Raw genomic sequence first — 19139 nt, forward strand, 5'->3', positions numbered from 1 at the left:
AAGTTGAAAGACACATTGCTGACTTGGAACTTCAGAAACTCCAAGGCAGATACTTCTTTGTTCTCTTACATCAGTAATGGGAGTATTGTTCTTTTGTGATCTATGTTGATGACATTATCGTGATTGGCAACAACAATGTCAACTTGAACAGTTTCATTGGGAAACTCAACAAACTGTTCACCCTCAAGGATCTTGGGGCATTGCACTTCTTCCTTGGCATTGAAGTTGCCAGAGATGAAACAGGTCTTTACCTCACTTAGACAAAGTACATTGAGGATTTGGTATAAAAGAACAAAATGCAGCACTTGAAACCCTTTCCTACTCCTATAGCAACTGGAAAATCTTTATCTCTCACAGATGGCAAACTGATGGAGAACCCAACTAACTACTGAAGCCTCATTAGAGCATTACATTACCTGAATCACACCAGACCCAATATTAGCTATGCTGTGAATTCTTTAAGTCAATTCCTCAAAGCACCCACAGTCTCACACTGGAATGCAGCCAAGAGAATTCTAAGATATCTCAAAGGAACCAGCACACAAGGCCTACACCTCAGTAGCTGTGACAAGTTGAATCTAATGGGTTTTTCTGATGCTAACTGGGCAAGAAATGTTGATGACTGAAGGTTAGTTAGTGGGTACTGTGTCTATCTTGGAGAGTCACTCGTTTTTTGGTCTTCAAAGAAGCAGTTAGTTGTGTCAAGATGAAGCACAGAGTCTGAATACAGAGCTCTTGCGCATGTAAGTGCTGAAATAACCTGGATTGAGTCCTTACTCAATGAAATCAGATTTCCTCTTCCTGCTCCTCCCATAACTTGGTGCGACAACATGAGTGCAAGTGCATTAGCCTCAAATCCTGTATACCATGCTCGCACCAAACACATTGAAATCGACATAAATTTTGTGATGGACAAAGTGTTGAACAAAGAACTTGAAGTTAGATATGTTCCTTCAGCTGATCAAATAGCAGATTGCATGACCAAACCTCTTTCACACTCAAGATTTCTCTACTTGATTGGCAAACTCGGAGTAAAAAAGTCACCCTCTCATTTGAGGGGTGGTGTTAAGAGAATTGATTAGTTATTACTTTCTGTTAATCCTCTGTTTTACTGGCCTCTAATGACTGGTTTATTAATTGTAAAAGGTTGTACGAATTTTGTTATGTATACTTCATTTGGCTCCAACACTAGGGCCACATGTCACTCTGTAATTTGCCCTTGTATTCTCTTTTCAGAATATAAATAGAAAATGACGGACCTCAGCCTCTTTGAGCTGAGAATTGTTTTCAATCCTTTTTCGTGTATAATTTAACTGAGGATGACTCTGATTTTACTCCTCCATTATCTAAGCGTAAGCGAGCTCCTCCTAAGAAGAAATCGAAGGTGGGTGCCCAAAATAAATGGCTGAAGATGTTGCTGGAAATAACGATAATGTTGGTGTTGTTATTCAAACTGAGGGTTGTTTACAGTTTCTTTTTCGTGTCCCCCTTTTTTCTAGATTTTCTTGTATTTTTCATTTTATCAATTTTCTATTTCTAGTTTGTGATATTCTAGGTTTTCCATTTTAAAATTTCATTCTGAGGAAATATAAATTTACATAATATTTTTTTTACAAACTACAGGGAACATCAAAATATAACTCAAAATGCTGAAAGACCGAAACCCTCTAGGTTGCACTATCGCGATATTTCATATTTTAATGTTGAGGAAATATGTTTTAGATCCAACTCATGTCTTGAGTTAGGAAGCTCTTGAACTGCAGTCAGACTTGTCCTACGAGGAACAGCTAGTTCGAATCCTCGATAGGAAGGAGAAAGTTCTTCGAAATAAGATCATAGCCTTGGTGAAAGTGCTCTGGAAGAAAAACAAGGTGGAGGAAGTCACATGGGAGTTAGAGTCTGACATGAAGACTCAATATCTAGGGTTATTTAGGTTAGATTTTGAGGACGAAATCCTTTTAACGGGAGGATAATTGTAATGACTGCATTTTAGAATATGGATAAGTAAAAGCAATTAGCGTTAATTATTGATATTATTTTATAATTATTTATGAATTTATTTAATTATAGATCCCATTATTAAAAGTTGGTACTAGAGTTATAATTTCTCAATTTCAGAGATTTTATCAAACTCTCGAGATATTATTTGAGTTATATATGAATTATGCTATTTTTATAATTTTTTCTCTACGACGACGGGAAATGCGATGGATGTCCATTTGAGTCACATGGGTAAGTCTAGAACCTTTTTTTAGTGGGATAAATATTTAAGACAGTTAGAATACCAGGTTTGAGCGGGGTTATGGTTTTTGACCATTTTACCCCTAGGCTTAATTTGGCTTATGCTTTTGCACCAAGGGTAATTTAGTCATTTGGTAAAGGGGATAGGTGGTTGTTTTAGGGCTTGACACCTAGCCAATTTTATTTCAGCATGAGATTAGTCATTTAAGCTTTATTCATTTTGGAAGAAAATAGAAAAAATCAAGAAATTCCCTTTCTCTTTCTTCCTTGCTCGAACACCACAAGAACCATGCAAGACCTGGGATTTTTTTTGGTGTAAATTGAAGAAATGTTAGCTGAATTTAAGTGGTTTTAAGAAAAGGTAACCCTAGAACTCTAATCCTTGTGTTATTGAAGCTTTGATTTTGGTTTGAATATGGAAATTTGTGAATTTGGAGCTGTTACGGTTAGATTTGTTTATGATTCAGTTTCTAAGTTCAATTTAAGTTAGAATTGAATTCCTGCAGCTGGTTTAGAGTTGTGGTGTGGTGGATGCACAAGTTTGAGTTCGAAAACTTGAGCTTGGTTCATCCATGGCACTTTTTGATTTTGTGTGAATTTCTTGGTTCTATTGCTTGGATAATGGTGGTTGATGTTATTATAGGTGTTTTGGAAAGTTTGGTGAGGTTTGGACACATTTTGTGCAGGTTTTGGATTATTTGGGGAAACCTGGTGCAAACTGGTTAACCTGTTTGCTAGGCCTTGTAAAACTGGTTAACCGGTTCTAGGAAAGGTTTCCCGAACAATCCATTTCATTAATTCATGTCCATTTCAGAGCCTTGGTTGGGTGATTCCTTGTTGCTTAGGGTATTGTAGCTTTAGTTATCAATAGCAGAACCTTAAGTTGGAGGTTTGGGTTTCCCAGATTAAGGTTTTGGCGTGTTATTTACCCGATTATGTTATGTGGTTAGGGCATCCATCCAACACGAGGTTTTCTGTTCAGGTCGGCCAACTCACTTGAATTCAGAAATGAGGTAAGAATAGCGTAGAACATATTGTTGGAAATATTTTACCAGGATCTAGATTTACTACCATGTATGTTTCATTAACATCCTAGTATGAATTCTAAAACAATGAAATAAACACATATAAAGTTTAGGAAACCTTACATTGGGTGCAGCGGAATGTAATGACTCCTTCCGTTCAGATCTCTAGCCCTTGATTCCTTTCTGTAGCAGAGCATCACCAAGATCTGAACCTGGATCTCTTTCTCTCCTTCCTTTGATGCTGATTCTCCTTCTTGTTGATTGGATTCTTCACAATCTTCCATACTATGATTGAGATACCACTTGATGTGTGTGGGCACTCACTCATTCACTCAAGGTTCGAAAATTTAGAGAAGAAAAGAGAAGGGAAGTGGTTCGGCCTATAGAGAAAAGAATAGGAGGCTCAACTTTCTGAAGACAAGAAATTTCATCAAGTTTAAGTGTGAGCCATCACTATCTATTTATAGTTAACCATCTAGGTTTAGGTTATAATTATTTGGCATTAAAATAATGAAAAAATAAATGATAAAAGCCTATAAGAGTGGCGGGCCATATTAGTGGATAATGGGCCTCACTTTTGCAATTTTGCTATTTTATCATTTCTGCATCTCATTTTCTCAAAAACGCCAATTTTCAAATTCAACCATTTAAATGCAAATTCCAATTATTTAATAACTAAAAATTAATTATTAAATAATATTGTCATTTAATATATTTATTAATTAGACATATAAAGTCTCTTAATTAACAAATAAAACGTAGAATCTCTTTTCTTCATAATTTTGCCCTTGCTTAGTGAAAATTCATAAACTAGACATAGTCTAACTTTAGAATTATAATTGATTAATTAAAATCAATTAACTGAGTCTTACAAGCAGTATGGTTTCAACTAGTATGGGGACCATGGGCCTATATAACCGAGCTTCCAATAAGCCGAACCGAATTTAGCAAGTAAATTCCCTAACTTATTAATTCCTTATTGAATCCACTTTTAGAACTTGGAATTGCACTCTCAGTCATATAGAACGCTCTATATGTTCCACGATATAGATACACTATTAGTTATCCATTGTTATAATCCTAATTTGATCAATGACCCTCTAATAGATGATCTACATTGAATAGGGACTAAATTATCGTTACACCTTCAATGTATTTTATCCTTAAAACACTTAGCTCGGTATAAACGATATTTCAGCGAAGTGAAATGAGATCTCAACCATTTATCTCTGTTTAGACAAGCTCGAAAGATATCATTGTTTCACTTCTAAATTCCTATAGAAGTTATAGATTCCATATTTATGTTAGCGCTCCCACTCAATTATACTATCATGTTCCCAAAATGTACGTATCACCCTGACCCAAAACTAGGCTTAACTAACAAATCAAAGAACATGTATAATACTCTTGAGATCGAACCTAACCATATCAGGATTAAGATAATTTAATCTTGGATCAACAGGTGATATTGAATTGAATAGATATTACGGTAAATTTACATATCTAATCAAAGTTCAATATCGGTCCCTTCGGATTTATACTCCATACATTCGATACTGGTAAACTTTGCCAATGCCCTGGAAAGGACATACCACTTATCCAAGGTGTAAGAATACCTATTGCTGATTATCATGCCAGTCTAAATCCAGTGAATTGACAAATCAGGGAATAAACTTTCAAACATATAATCAAGATTATATTCCACTGTGCTGACAACACTATAATCATTAACAAATTCATATGTTGTGGACTTAAATAGAATTTATACATTATATATATAATCATGAAATAAATCATGCGAACCATGCAACATAAAATGTTATTTATGATCTTTATTAATAAGTAAATCTGATTATATTGAAATGGGTTTTATTTAGGGCACAAAACCCAACAAACTCCCACTTGCACTAATATAAAACAAAAGGTGCATTTCAGATAATCTCAACACCATGATATACAAATCAAGTGTAGTAGTAGTATACTCCTCGTAATAGGATCTGATAGGTTGTATTAAACACAACCTTTTCTCCACCATTACTCTTCCTTAATCACAAAATCCTTGTTATTGTGAAATTCCTCTATATATGTCTAATCTCTTGGGATACTAGATTCTATACTTTTGGCAACTACTTTTTGGTTAATCAGGAAGTAACACTAGTAGTTAAGAAATGTTAGAACAGTGCCAAATATGTATAGAACTTTCCTTAGACTGAATAAGTACCTTTCCTGCAACTTTAACATTCAGTCTCTCTCTGGTAGACATAGAGACTTCAGATAGGTTTTTACACTTCTCCAAAATCATTGCTCCACCCCCAGAGTAATCACCATGTTATCAGCAGACTTTCTAGCACAAAGGCAAGTCTAGAAATCTGATGTCGTGTAGTCTAAGAGTATTAAATACACCCTTATCGACTAACATATAGTTCCTCTTCTTAATCTTAAGATTTACTTGATTGTCTTCCAATGTTCCTTTTCTGGATTAATCTGATACCTACTCATTACTCCCACTCAACAGCAGGTGTCTGGTCTAAGGCATACTAAAGCATATTTGAGACCTCTCACTGTTGATTTAAGGAATTCTTTCATGGCTTTATCTTTTCTGGAATAGTTGAGACTTTTCCTTAGATAAATAAAATCTATGTCTAGTAGTCGAAAAGCTTTTATAGATTGCCATTAGAAAAGAAAATGCTTCAGCATCTTACTAAAGTAAGCTGCTTGCACTAGAGTAAGTAATTAACCAGGTATACCATAAGCCATAGGTTTAGATAAACTCAAACCTATAATACTAGGAACATGAGATTTTGTTAAGTCCATTGAATAGACTTATTAACGAAAATTTCCTTTCATGTCCTTGTAATAGAAAACTTTTAAGTTACTCCATGTGAATGGATTAAACCATAGTTTTCTTGGCTTAGTTTCTTATTTTGACAATCCATTACTTGTTTTAACTCACAATAGATTTTTAATCACTAGTCTCTTCCAAGTCATAAGAAGGCGAGTTCCTAGAAACCCTCCCACTATGACAAGGTACCGTGAATTATGTCTAAGAAAAACTAAATGGTATTGACCTCTTCGGTTGTGTGAAGACAACAGAGGCAGTGGGATCATCATATGTAGATTAAGATGATAGAACACTTTTGGAATCAAGAAAAAAAATATCTCCTTTACTTGCTACTTTATTTTCAGACTTAGTCATTTTTGTTATAGTGAGATTTCTCTCTCACCTAGATACTCGAGACCGGACTCCTCTTTAAAGGACACGTGTATTCAGATTTCCAATGAAGGCTGAATGTCCGCGAGAGACGTCTCGAAGTTTTGACCTCGCTCAGGATAAAACCAGCGAGATACTGCAAGTGCGATTTAAGTCGCACCGCGTAACCGTGATTCTCATCATGCAGGGTAGATCCAACTCGCATGTGTCAGAACATGTGCGAGTGTCCCCTCTATATTCCCGCGACAAGTATAGAGACCAATTCCCTATGATACAGTCTGGTCCTAACGACCCAATAGCCCTGACAGACCAATATAAATTCGCATGTCCAGATTTTACTAGCTCCAAACATGCGATACCTACAATGGGCGATTACCTAATGACGCAGACGTTCCAAACGTACTGGCGATCCTGCGAGCTCAACAAATGGAACATGAACAGTCAACTCGCAGATGCGGAAGACGCATACGTTGATGAACTTAGTAACTGTCACACATTTATTAATGTTAACGTTGTTTGAGTTTAGTTATTGCAATTCAATGTGTAAATAATGGATTAACAATGAATGTGATCCTTATGTAACCGATTGGACACCTACTTTGTATATAAAGGGGTGATCCACCATGAAAATGCACCTACGAATCCTTTGCTACAGTGGACTAAGCAGATCGAAATCTGACTGAACCACTATAATTCTTTGTCTTGTTTACTTTTTCCAGCTTTGTTGTTTGTTCTTGCATTCCCAGTTGAGTACTCGCCATTCTAGGTTGAATACTCGCACTTGTCATTTCTCTAAAAATTCTCTTTTATATCAGTTAAATAGTACTTTTTGGTGTTGTCGAAATTCACTCGACAACATTTGGCGCCGTCTGTGGGAATTCGACTGAAAGATTTCATTCACTTCAAAGAACACCATTCATCATGGCTGGAAATCACGTTAACGGAGCTAACAACGGATCTATCAATGTTGGAATGATGAGCGTACCATTGCCTGGAGCTGGAGTGCCACCTGTGGACGTCATCGATGGCGGAGTAAGGAGGAGCAACATCAGACCTCTCAACCTATTCCCAGAAACGACTGGCCCTCAAGTCGGAGACACGTCCACACCACCAGCAACCATGCATTTTCCCCCCGTCACCCCGGCGGTAGTGTCCGAAGGAATGGTCCAGCTCACGACCGATCAATATGCTGCAATTCAGGACCAATTGCGAGCACTACAAGCCGAGGTAGATGGACAGAGTCGAGCTCGACGCCCTCCTCGAGTTCCTGCCGTTCGCAACGAAAACCCTCAGGTAACAGTTTCCAGACGTCAAACTAACCGTGTACGCAGGGTACGAAGAACTGACCCTGAAGCTCTGGACCTGAATCACCCGATGTCAAGAGATCAATCTGCAAGGTTTCTTAACCAGAGCTCACAAATCGACGAGGATCCTGAGCGCCGCAATCCTCGCAGTCGTCCATCTCGAGACAACGACGCAGAATCAGCCTCTTCATCCTCGCATGGCCGCACTCTGAGCAGGTATACGAGGTCTGGCTCTGTACAGACACAGCAGGGAGGACGTTATCGTGTACACCGAGGTGATCTGCGTGATCACCTCAACGCAGTTTTTAGGGCACGCTCCCGCGGCCCACATAACACTGAGATGCTCCATGATCCCCATACGGGCGATCAGGGTGTCAACACAGTTAACAACCCGCCCATCGCGCCGATCGCGACCACTGGGATTAATATCCCCTCGAACCTTGCCGCAGTAGTTGCGAGCCCCGCAGTCGCAGCGACTCCAACTCCTGCGACAGGAGGAATTGATCAAAGCATGCTGCTGCAAGCTTTGAAGATGCTCGAGCAGCAGCGTAAGCCTATATACAAGCTGCATGGCACTTCGCCTTTTACCGCAGAAGTGCGGCAGGCCCAACTTCCAAAAGGGTTTCGTTTATCCGAATCCCTCAAATATAAAGGTACTTCTAACCCGTTAGATTACTTAGAAAAGTTCAATACTATAATGGAAGTGGACCAGGTACCGCAACTTGCGAAGTGTCGCATTCTTGCGGCAACACTCGAGGAGAATGCCCATGATTGGTTCACCCAATTACCTGAGGCATCGATATCGAAGTGGGAAAACTTCGTCGACTTATTCCTCACACATTTCCAGGCCACAATGACGTATAGGACACCCTATACGACTTTGGCCAACATCAAATAAGAGCCTGGTGAGTCTTTACAAGATTATTTCAAGCGTTTTAACGCAGAAGTAACAAAAGTCGAGAAGGCCCCCGAGTCTTCGCTTGTTTGCATGTTAATTACAGGTATCTTGCCAAGAACCGACTTCTGGAAGGAACTACAAGCCCGAAGGCCGGAATCCTTAGTAGAGTTCTTCGCCATGGCCGAACCTCACAAGAGAATCGAGAACTCTCTGGCAGAGTTGGAGAAGGGCAAGAACAAACGACGATCACCCATACCGCGGTCGCGCTCTCGCAGTCCGCGAGGGAAGAATTCCAGGGGCCGAAGCCCAAGAAGACGCAGCCCGCGCAGACCGCGAAGCCCGAAGTTGGCTAAGTCACCCCCAAAGAAGGAGTCCTCGCCGAAAAGGAAGGGAGGACCTCGCTTCGTCAACTATACTGAACTTGCCGTACCTCGAGACCATATCTATGCGATTGAGGAAAGGAACGGCGTCTTCAAGAAGCCACCCCCCATCAGGGGAAATCGCGACCGGAGAGATCCCAAAAAATTCTGTAAGTATCACAAGGACATTGGTGACACTACTCTTGAATGTTGGGTCTTGCAGGATGAGATAGAGGAACTGATCAGAAGAGGGAAGTTCGACAAGTATAAGAGAAGCGAGGAGGGACATCCCCAAGCGGATGGCAAAGGAGATAGCCAAAACGCGAGTGGCTCGAAAACACCTCGCAATATCTTAACCATAATCGGAGGACCGCACATCGCAGGCGACTCTCGCAAATCGCAAGAAAGGTATGCCAGAGAAGCCAAGGAGAGGCCATTAACCAATGTGAACAATCTTGGTGAACGGCCAGAGAAGCTCTTCAAGAAAGAATGCGAGGACATCGTCTTTATGGAGAGCGATGCGAGATGGGTCCACCACCCACACTCTGATGCACTTGTGATAGTCGCCAATATTGGTGGAGACAATGTCCATCGTATACTGGTCGACAATGGGAGTTCGGTGAATTTGCTGAATTTCCAAGCCTTCAAGCAAATGGGATTGCAAGAGAAGGATTTGCGACCTATGACATCAAGCATCTATGGCTTCTCGGGAGATGTCATAGCAATCAAAGGAATGATCAAACTCCCAATCACTTTGGGAACTGCCCCGATAACTGCCAAGTCGATGGCTGACTTCGCAGTAATCGACCAATACTCAGCGTATAACGCTGTGATTGGTCGACCAATTCTGAAGGAGATGAAGATCATAACCTCGATCTATCATCTAACGATGAAGTTCCCTACTCCCTCTGGAGTAGGATCGGTGAGGGGAGTCCAATCTGACTCTCGAGAATGTTATAATGCAGCTGTCAAACTCGTAGAAAAAAGGACGGTGAATGTTATCCACCTTTTGGATGCACCACCACCTCGCCAGGAGATCCTCAGGATCGAGGAGGTACCGCACATGGACAAACCAGACTTGGATCCAAGAATCCTTGATCACACCGCCGCAGCCCAAGCCGCGGAAGATACAATCGAGGTACCTAAAGATCCTATAGATAATAACAAGGTTTTAAAAATTGGTTCTAGATTAAACATACAGTTGCGAGAACAATTAACGACTTTTCTAAAACAAAATCTTGACATTTTTGCCTGGAAACATTCAGATATGGTCGGGATATCTCCACAGGTCATGTGTCATCGCTTGAACATTGACCCCGAAGTGCGAGGTGTCCGACAAAAGCGCCGCAAAATGGACCCCGCGAGGTACCAAGCGCTGAAAGAAGAAGTTGACCGCCTCCTTGCCTGTGGCTTTATACGGGAGTCATTTTACCCCAAATAAATAAAATAACAAAATTTAAAAATTAGCAAAATATCTTATATCTATTTAAAATTACATGATTATAAATATCTTATTTTAAATTTAAATATGGTCAAAATATCTAAAAAGATTTAATTAAAAAATCTTAAAAGATAAGATATTTTTAAAATATCTTAAAGGATAAGATATTTATAAATATCTTAAAAGATATTATAAATATCTTAAAAGATAAGATATTTTTAAATATCTTAAAAGATATTATAAATATCTTAAAAAATCTGACCTTAAATTTAAAGAAAATATAATCAAACTTAAAAATAAGATAGATTTTTAAGCAAAAAGATAAATACTAATTCTATTCAAATTCAAATTACACTAATATCTTGAATTAAATTAATAAAAAAAATTAAATTAATTCAAAATGATAATTAGAATTGAATTAGGAATAGTAATAGTATATATACAAAACCATACAAAAAATTGGAAGTTAATTCCATGAAAAAGTATGAAAAATTGAAGAAATAAGAAAAAATTCGAAACTGTACGGACAGTTCTGCGATCGCAGGAAAATATCAGCACAGCCCTGATTTTGTCAAATCTTCAAAAAATAATAACTAATTCAAATAAAATCCAAATTGAGTTCTGTAAAAGGCTAACTTGCTTAATTTTTTCCATACTATCCAATAAAAATAATTCCAGAAACGAAATCACAATTATTTTTCACGAAAATTTCACAAACATCAATCAATCATCAAATAACACTCAATACAACATGATACCATCCAAAGAACATACAAACAATCGTTTTAAAGTCCAAATTACATGTAAGTAAATCAATTACCATGGCTCTGAGGCCAGTTGTTGGGAATTATTTTACCAGTATCTTAGATCTACTCACAAGTATGTTTATTAACATCCTAAATATGAACTTTCTAAAACGATAAAATAAACACATATAAAGTTAAGAAAACCTTACATTGATGCAGCGGAATAAATGTCTCCTTCCACTCAGATCTCTAACCCTTGATTCCTTTCTGTAGCAGAGTATAATCAAGATCTGAGCCCGAATCTCCTTCTTCTTCAAGCTTTGATCCTTCACAGTCTTCCAATCTATGATTGAGTTACTGCTTGTTGTGTGTGGGCACTTACTCTTTCACTAGGGTCACGAAAAAGATGAAGGGAAAAGAGAGAGAGAGATTTCGGCCAAGTTAGAGAGTGAGGAAGGCTCAGTTTTCTGAAGAGAGAAATTTCTGTCAGAAAGGCTTGTTGAAAACTTGTGATTTGACTGAGCCATCACTTTCTATTTATAGGCAACTACTAGGTCTAGGTTTAGAATTATTTGGCATTAAAATAATGAAAATAATAATTTGAAAAATCTAATTAAGTGGCCCGCCTAGGTGTTGTAATGGGCCTCACTTAATTTTGCAATTTTATCAAATTTTATCTCTATTTTTTCAAAAATGTCAATTTTCCAATTCTAACCTTTTAAATGCCAAAACTAATTATTTAATAACTAAAATACATTATTAAATAATATTGTCATTTAATTTAATTATTAATTAGACATATAAAGTCTATTAATAAATAAATAAACCTAGAAAACTCTTTTCCTTACAATTTCACCCCTGCTTAGTGAAAATTCATAAAATCAGACATAGTCTAACTTTAGAATTATAATTGATCAATCACGAATCAATTAATGAGTCTTACAAGCAGAATGTTCTCAACTAGAATGGGGACCATGGATCTATATGCTGAGCTTCCAATAAGTGAACAAAATTTACCAAGTAAATTCCTACTTATTAATTCTTCGTTGAATCCACTCTTAGAACTTAGAATTGCACTCTCAGACTTATATAGAGCATATTGTATGTTTCACGATACCAATATACTATCTCATTTAACCATTGTTATAATCTTATTGTGATTTAAAGATCCTCTATATAGATGATTTACATCGAGATGGGATTTCTTTTACCGTTCTCACCCCTCAATGTATTTTGCCCCTTAAAACACTTAGCTACCTGTAAATGGTGTTTAATGATCTAATAATTAGTCAGTTAAACAAGAGCTCATCCATTTACTTCTATTTGCTAAGCTCGAAGGGAATCATCACTTAACTTCTATACACCAGTAGAAGCTATAGATTCCATATTTATGTTCAGCACTCCCACTCAATCATACTATCATGTTCCCAAAATATACGTATCACCCTGACCCAAAAGTAGGCTTAACTAATAAATCAAAGAACATGAATAGCACTCCTGAGTTGAGCCCAAGCATATCAGGATTTAGATTCTTTTTAATCTTAAGATCAACTATCCGATATTGACTTGGAAAGATATGTATAACGGTAAGTTTGTAATATCTTAACTTAGTTGCAATATCGGTCCAGTCCAATGTATACTCCATACATTCGAAACTAGTATACTTTACTAATGTCCTGGAAAGAACATAACACTTACTCCAAGTGTAAGTACACATCATCGTCGATTATCACATCGTTGTGTAAATCCAATAACACTGATGAAACAGGGACCAAAACTTTTGATTCATATGATCACAATCACATTCCACTGTGTTGACGATACTGTAATTGTGAATAAACATATGATCTGGATTTAACTGATTTTGTGTGTATGAATGTCATAAACATATTAAACATATTAAACCATTAGCATGTAAAATTCATGCAAACATCAATCACTTCTAATTTCTTTTATTGATAACTAATCAGATTGTAAAGAGTTTTATTTAGGGCATAAAACCTAACAAACTCCCACTTGCACTAATATAAAACAAACTGCGCAAATAGGTCAATCTGATGTCTTGATCTTCAGATCAAGTGTAGTATATTTGAATCCACCCAAACTTCTGGAAACTAGTTCATAAATACACTTATGAAACATCCTTTACTATATGCTTTACTCATCAAGGGATACTGAAATCTTTACTGTTTTAAATGTACATCTGAATTAACAGAAGACATATCTCTCATATTTTAAAATATGTAATTGAGATAATACAGTGTAGACTTTTCTTCAGTGATATAACTTTCTGGTATTTTCGAATATACCAAGTTATAGTTCTTCTCTGGTAGAGCTTGAATTATTATACAATAATTCCTCCACCCCCAAAGTAAGCACCATCTTATATAAATCGAAATTAGATGGTGAGATACAAAGACAACTGATACACAGTTCCTTAATATCTGACATATAGATCACTTTCATAAATCCTTCTTGAATATCTTCTAATGTTCCCTATTTGATTACATCTCAGATAGCTCCCACTCAATAGCAGATGTCTGGTTAAATAATACTTTTTACCTCTGATTGTTTAGAGAGTTACCTAGTTGTGACTTTTGTGTTAGTCTGAAACATTAAGTTAAGACTAAGTCATCAACATAGCAGACTAGTATTTGAAGTGAAAAATACATGCCAGAGATTAAAGTAATCAAAATTAAGATACCATCAAATTTTATGAGGATTAAGAATTCTATGTTCAAGTCATTCAAATGGACTGAACTAGAGTTCTTTATCTTATTCTCATAATTCTGATAAGCTATACCTATCCATGTGAATGGTTAGATTTTCTTTTCAGTAGTGTTCTTAAGTACCTATCAAAATTGTCAACCTAATGAAGATGGGTGTAGAACTTTAAAATTCTCCCACTCAATTAAGGTAGTGTGAAACTTTAACAAAGAACTTTCAAAGGTATCAAACTTTTACTTACAACAGTAAAATCGAAATGGAACATACAATCAAGATCAAGAATTTATATTGACAATAGCGGACTCATTATATTACTTCTATGTTTAAACAAGATATGTGTTTCATAGGGAATTGTGGAATAGACTCCACCCCTAAGAATATACATATAGGGTACTTGTGGATAACCTCCACCCCTAAGTATATAGAGATTATGATCCACCCCTAAAGGTTGTAAAGATCATGATTCTCTAAGTGTGATAGAGTTTATGTGGAGTTGAATACTATCCAGAGTTCATTAGATATAAAAGATCGTTGAACTGCATAGTTTTCTTAACTTTTCTCCACCCCTATCAGATCATAAGATCCTTTTATTAAACAAATTCTTAATAATTGTATGAGAATTAACAATTATTGATAAACATAGAAATAATTTCTAGTGTTTATATAATATAACTCTATGAAGAGTTGTAAATATTATAGAATTTGCATCAATAATAAAAACACTTACACATACAAACATACAAATATAATGTGGTAATAATTGATGAAGATAAATTAAATGAAGCTCAATCTTATAAATTGCAATAGGGAATTTCGAAAAAAAACTTTATTAATAAAAAAAATGTATTGCAACAATATGAGATAAACAGGGATAAATATCCCTGACTAAAAATTTGAAATCCAAATTGTCTTTAAACTAAAACAATTAATTCAAAAAAAATTGAAGAGCTTCATCTTCATCTGGACGATTTCACCCTTGGTCCAGCTTGCTGATCTAACTCAATTGAGTTTAAGTAGCTTGGCCTATAAGAAGAAGAAAACAAATAAACAAAGTTAGTCCAGAATCATAAATCCAATTGGATAATAATTCACTAAAACTCTTAAAGTTTAAAAATGGAAATACCTTGTTTCTTTGCAAGAAGTTTAGGACACTGGGGTTTCCAATGACCTTTTTCATTGCAGTGGAAACACTTTCCTTTAAGTGTAGCATCACCAGAAGGAGCAGCCTTTTTCATGGCTTTGGCTCGCTTCTTGGTGTTCTTCCACTTCTTCTTCGATTTGGGCTTTGAAGCAGAGGCGACATTTGCTTCAGGTTTCATCGTCCCATTACCATTACCAGGATTGTGAGGTTTACTCACTTTCTTCTTGGGTCCTCCAATCAAATTTTCATAAGTTTGAAGGTCATTGACTAATTCATGAAAGTCAATTTCCTTCTTATTCATGACATAATTTGATGTATATGGTAGAAATCTTTGAGTCGAGGCTATTCAAGATAAGACTAACTTGAGTAGCACTGTCCATTTCAGCACCATGATCCTGGGCTTCTTGGAAATAACTGGACATGAGGAGGACATGATCACGCACGTTTTGATGAGGTTCCATCCGTGCGTTAATGTACTTCTTAGTCGCGTCAAAGCGTGACTGAAGTGATGCCTTAGCGAATAGCTCATTTAACTTCGTCATAACTTCAGCAGCCTTCTCAGTTTTAGAAAACCGAGTTTTGAGGGTGTCAACTATGCTAGAAAGCATAAAGTATAGAGCTTTGTCATTTGCCTTCTGCCAACGCTCATACTTTTCTTTCACAACTTTGGATGCATTATCCCCAGGCACTTCAGGTGACGGCTCAGTTAAAACAAACAAGGCACTTTCTCCTATGAGAGCAATATTAATGTTCTCATTCCATTTATTAAAGTTAGATCCATTCAGCTTATTTTCAGTCAACAGTGATAACATGGGATTCATTTTGACAAAACAGGATACTACAAAATAATAGAAATTAACAAATAGAAATTAAATAATTGTTTTACACACAAAATCAATTCAGAAATTAAAAGCACATAGCAAGTAGGAATGATATGAGAAAATACTTAAAAATTCAATCCTAAATAATTTCCAAGGTTTTCAACAAACTGATATCAGTGTCCCGTTTAGGCGAGAGTCAAAGCTACCATCCATTGAATAGAGTTGTCAGCTCAACTAAAATGTTAAACATTCTAGCAACCTTTTATTCGATCAAGATCAGAATCCAGCGTTGTCCCGTTTAGGTGAGAGTCAAGGCTATTCTATCTCATGAGCTTCTACCATTGTTTCGCAATTTGTAAGTCAAATATGGTCGCCACCATTAGGGTGATCTATACCATATAAAACACTTACAAACCACTTATCATGCGAGATTAAACGGTGCGAAATTGCTAATGAACGTTCCTCCATTAGGGAGGATTACTCACTAAAACAAACGCGGTGTAAAACCCACAATGGAGATCGAATATCTTAATAATAATAAAGCTCATTGTTTAAAATGTATTTTCTTTATTATTCTAATAAATAAATCTCATTAAATTCTATTTAAGAATTAAAATTCAAAATAAGAATTTAATATAATATTTATAAAATTATACTTAGATGGTGATTGAAATAAAATTAATTATTTCCATCTTAGTAATAATCTTAAATATAAATATTAAGGAAATTAATTTAAGTTGAATTAAATAAATAATTAGCAACTTAAAAATTTCCTTTGAGAATATATTTATTGGGTTCGAAAATTTAAAGTATATAAAAATACAATTTTCGATTATAATAAAAAATAGAAAAGAAATACTTCAAGCAAAAATATCATCTATCTAGATTTTCTTTTGACTAGTTAATTCAATTTCTAATAATATATATATATATATTTTAAATTCATTTATTTTAAATTAATCAATTAGATGAAAAAATCATTGATTGTAGTTGGTCCAAGAATTAATTAAAATAAATAATTAATTTACAACTCAATCTATTTTTCAAAAAAAAATTCGAAAATAATGCATAAATAAAATGCAATTTTCGAAATTGATTAATAAAATAAAGAAAAAATATATATTTTGAAAATTATTTAAATTTAAGTTGAAAAATTAAATTTCAACCTAAAAATAATTTTCTATTTAATTAAGTGTCATGAAAAATCAATAAATATTTAAGTATCATGATGAAAATCAACTTAGATATTTAGATTTTTCAACTTAATTAAATGTATTAAATTCAAGAAATAATAATTAAGTGTAGAGAAGGCTTAATTATTAATTTCTATTTAATACTAGGAAAAATATACTTAATAAAATTGTACCAAAATTAATTATTTAAATAATTAATTTCACAAAGTATGATTTTCCTATTTAAATATTAGAAATAATACGTAGTCTAGAAATTACTATCTAGAAAATATCTTATTTGACTAAGTATATTTTCAAAATTTGAAAAATATCTAATTTAAGTTATATAGAAAAAATCTAAAACTTAAATAATTTCAAATCTAGATTTAATTAAATATCACAAATTAAGTTGTAACCACTTAATCTGAAGATATCTTTTGAAGTTAATATTTGAAAAGATATTAACAAAAAAAAAATATCTAAGATATTCTATTTCAAGTTAATATTTGAAAAGATATTAACTTAAAAAATATCTTAAGAATCTTTAATAACTAATGCCTAAGATTCCTCAACTTGATTTAAAATTTAAATCAAATATTCAAATTTAAGTTAGATAAGAAAAATCAGTTGATACAACTAATTTATAACTTAAATAGGAATATTTAATTAAATAAGCTCCAGAAAGAATCTTAGTTAGTTAAAATTCTATATTTAATTAAATACAAGAAAAATACAAATAGTTTGTCTAGAATTAATATCTAAACTAAAAGTGTTTTTCTTAAAATTAACTTTAAAATATTAAAATGAAAATAAATTTCATATATTTTAAAAGTTAATTATGTTGCTAATTCAATTTTATTAGGTCAAACTAATATAATTAACCTAGTACAGTTATTCAAATCAGGCAAATGGGCCTTCACAATTGGGGTAGTTCATGTGAGGGGGTGCTGGGTTCAGTATGTCGTACCCACTTCTATGGCTCCCAACTCTCACACAAGGCCCAAAAGAGAGGAATTTCACCTTAAAATGAATAACTGTTATTAATTGAATAGGTCCAATAACTAAATGGACCTAAATAAAATCTATCATGGTGTGAAATTTTATTTAGCAACAACCTATATGCATCTATATATAATAAAATAAACACATAGGCTCACACAGCCACACTTTGGATGGATCCTATCATGGTGCTAGGTCATACACAGATGAAAGAAGATTGTAAAATTTACCTGTTACAAATTATTAACTTGACCAAGGGAGCCATCAGATCATTAGATCTGGCAAAAAGTAACCATGGCTATTTGCAATCAAGTAATAATAGGTTTTTAAAAACTTACACACAAGCTAAAAACACATACTCCTGCAACAAGGTTAGCTGGATAGTTGGATGTAGGATTTATTTAATTTTAAATAAATAATTTCAAAAAATAAATAATTAAAAAAAATATTTTAATTAATTTCGAAAAAAATTAAAAAAAATAAAAAAATTAATTAATTTTCGAAAAAAAATAAAAATAAATTTCGAAATTATTTAAAAAATAAATATTTAAAATTAAACCTACATTTTGAAAAATTAGGTTTCAACCAACCTAAATATCATTTCAAAATTTGCTAACTACTTTTAAAAATTAAATGTTATTTTATAAATAAAAATTAAATAAAAAATAGAAAAGATAAATGAAATATCTTTTCACATTTTTTAAATTTAATTCAAATAAATAAAATAACAAAATTTAAAAATTAGCAAAATATCTTATATCTATTTAAAATTACATGATCATAAATATCTTATTTTAAATTTAAATATGGTCAAAATATCTAAAAAGATTTAATTAAAAAATCTTAAAAGATAAGATATTTTTAAAATATCTTAAAAGATAAGATATTTATAAATATCTTAAAAGATATTATAAATATTTTAAAAGATAAGATATTTTTAAATATCTTAAAAGATATTATAAATATCTTAAAAAATCTGACCTTAAATTTAAAAAAAATATAATCAAATTTAAAAATAAGATAGATTTTTAAGCAAAAAGATAAATACTAATTC

The sequence above is a fragment of the Cannabis sativa genome, chromosome 7, assembly GCF_029168945.1.
Source record: "Cannabis sativa cultivar Pink pepper isolate KNU-18-1 chromosome 7, ASM2916894v1, whole genome shotgun sequence".
In the NCBI taxonomy this organism is placed as follows: Eukaryota; Viridiplantae; Streptophyta; class Magnoliopsida; order Rosales; family Cannabaceae; genus Cannabis; species Cannabis sativa.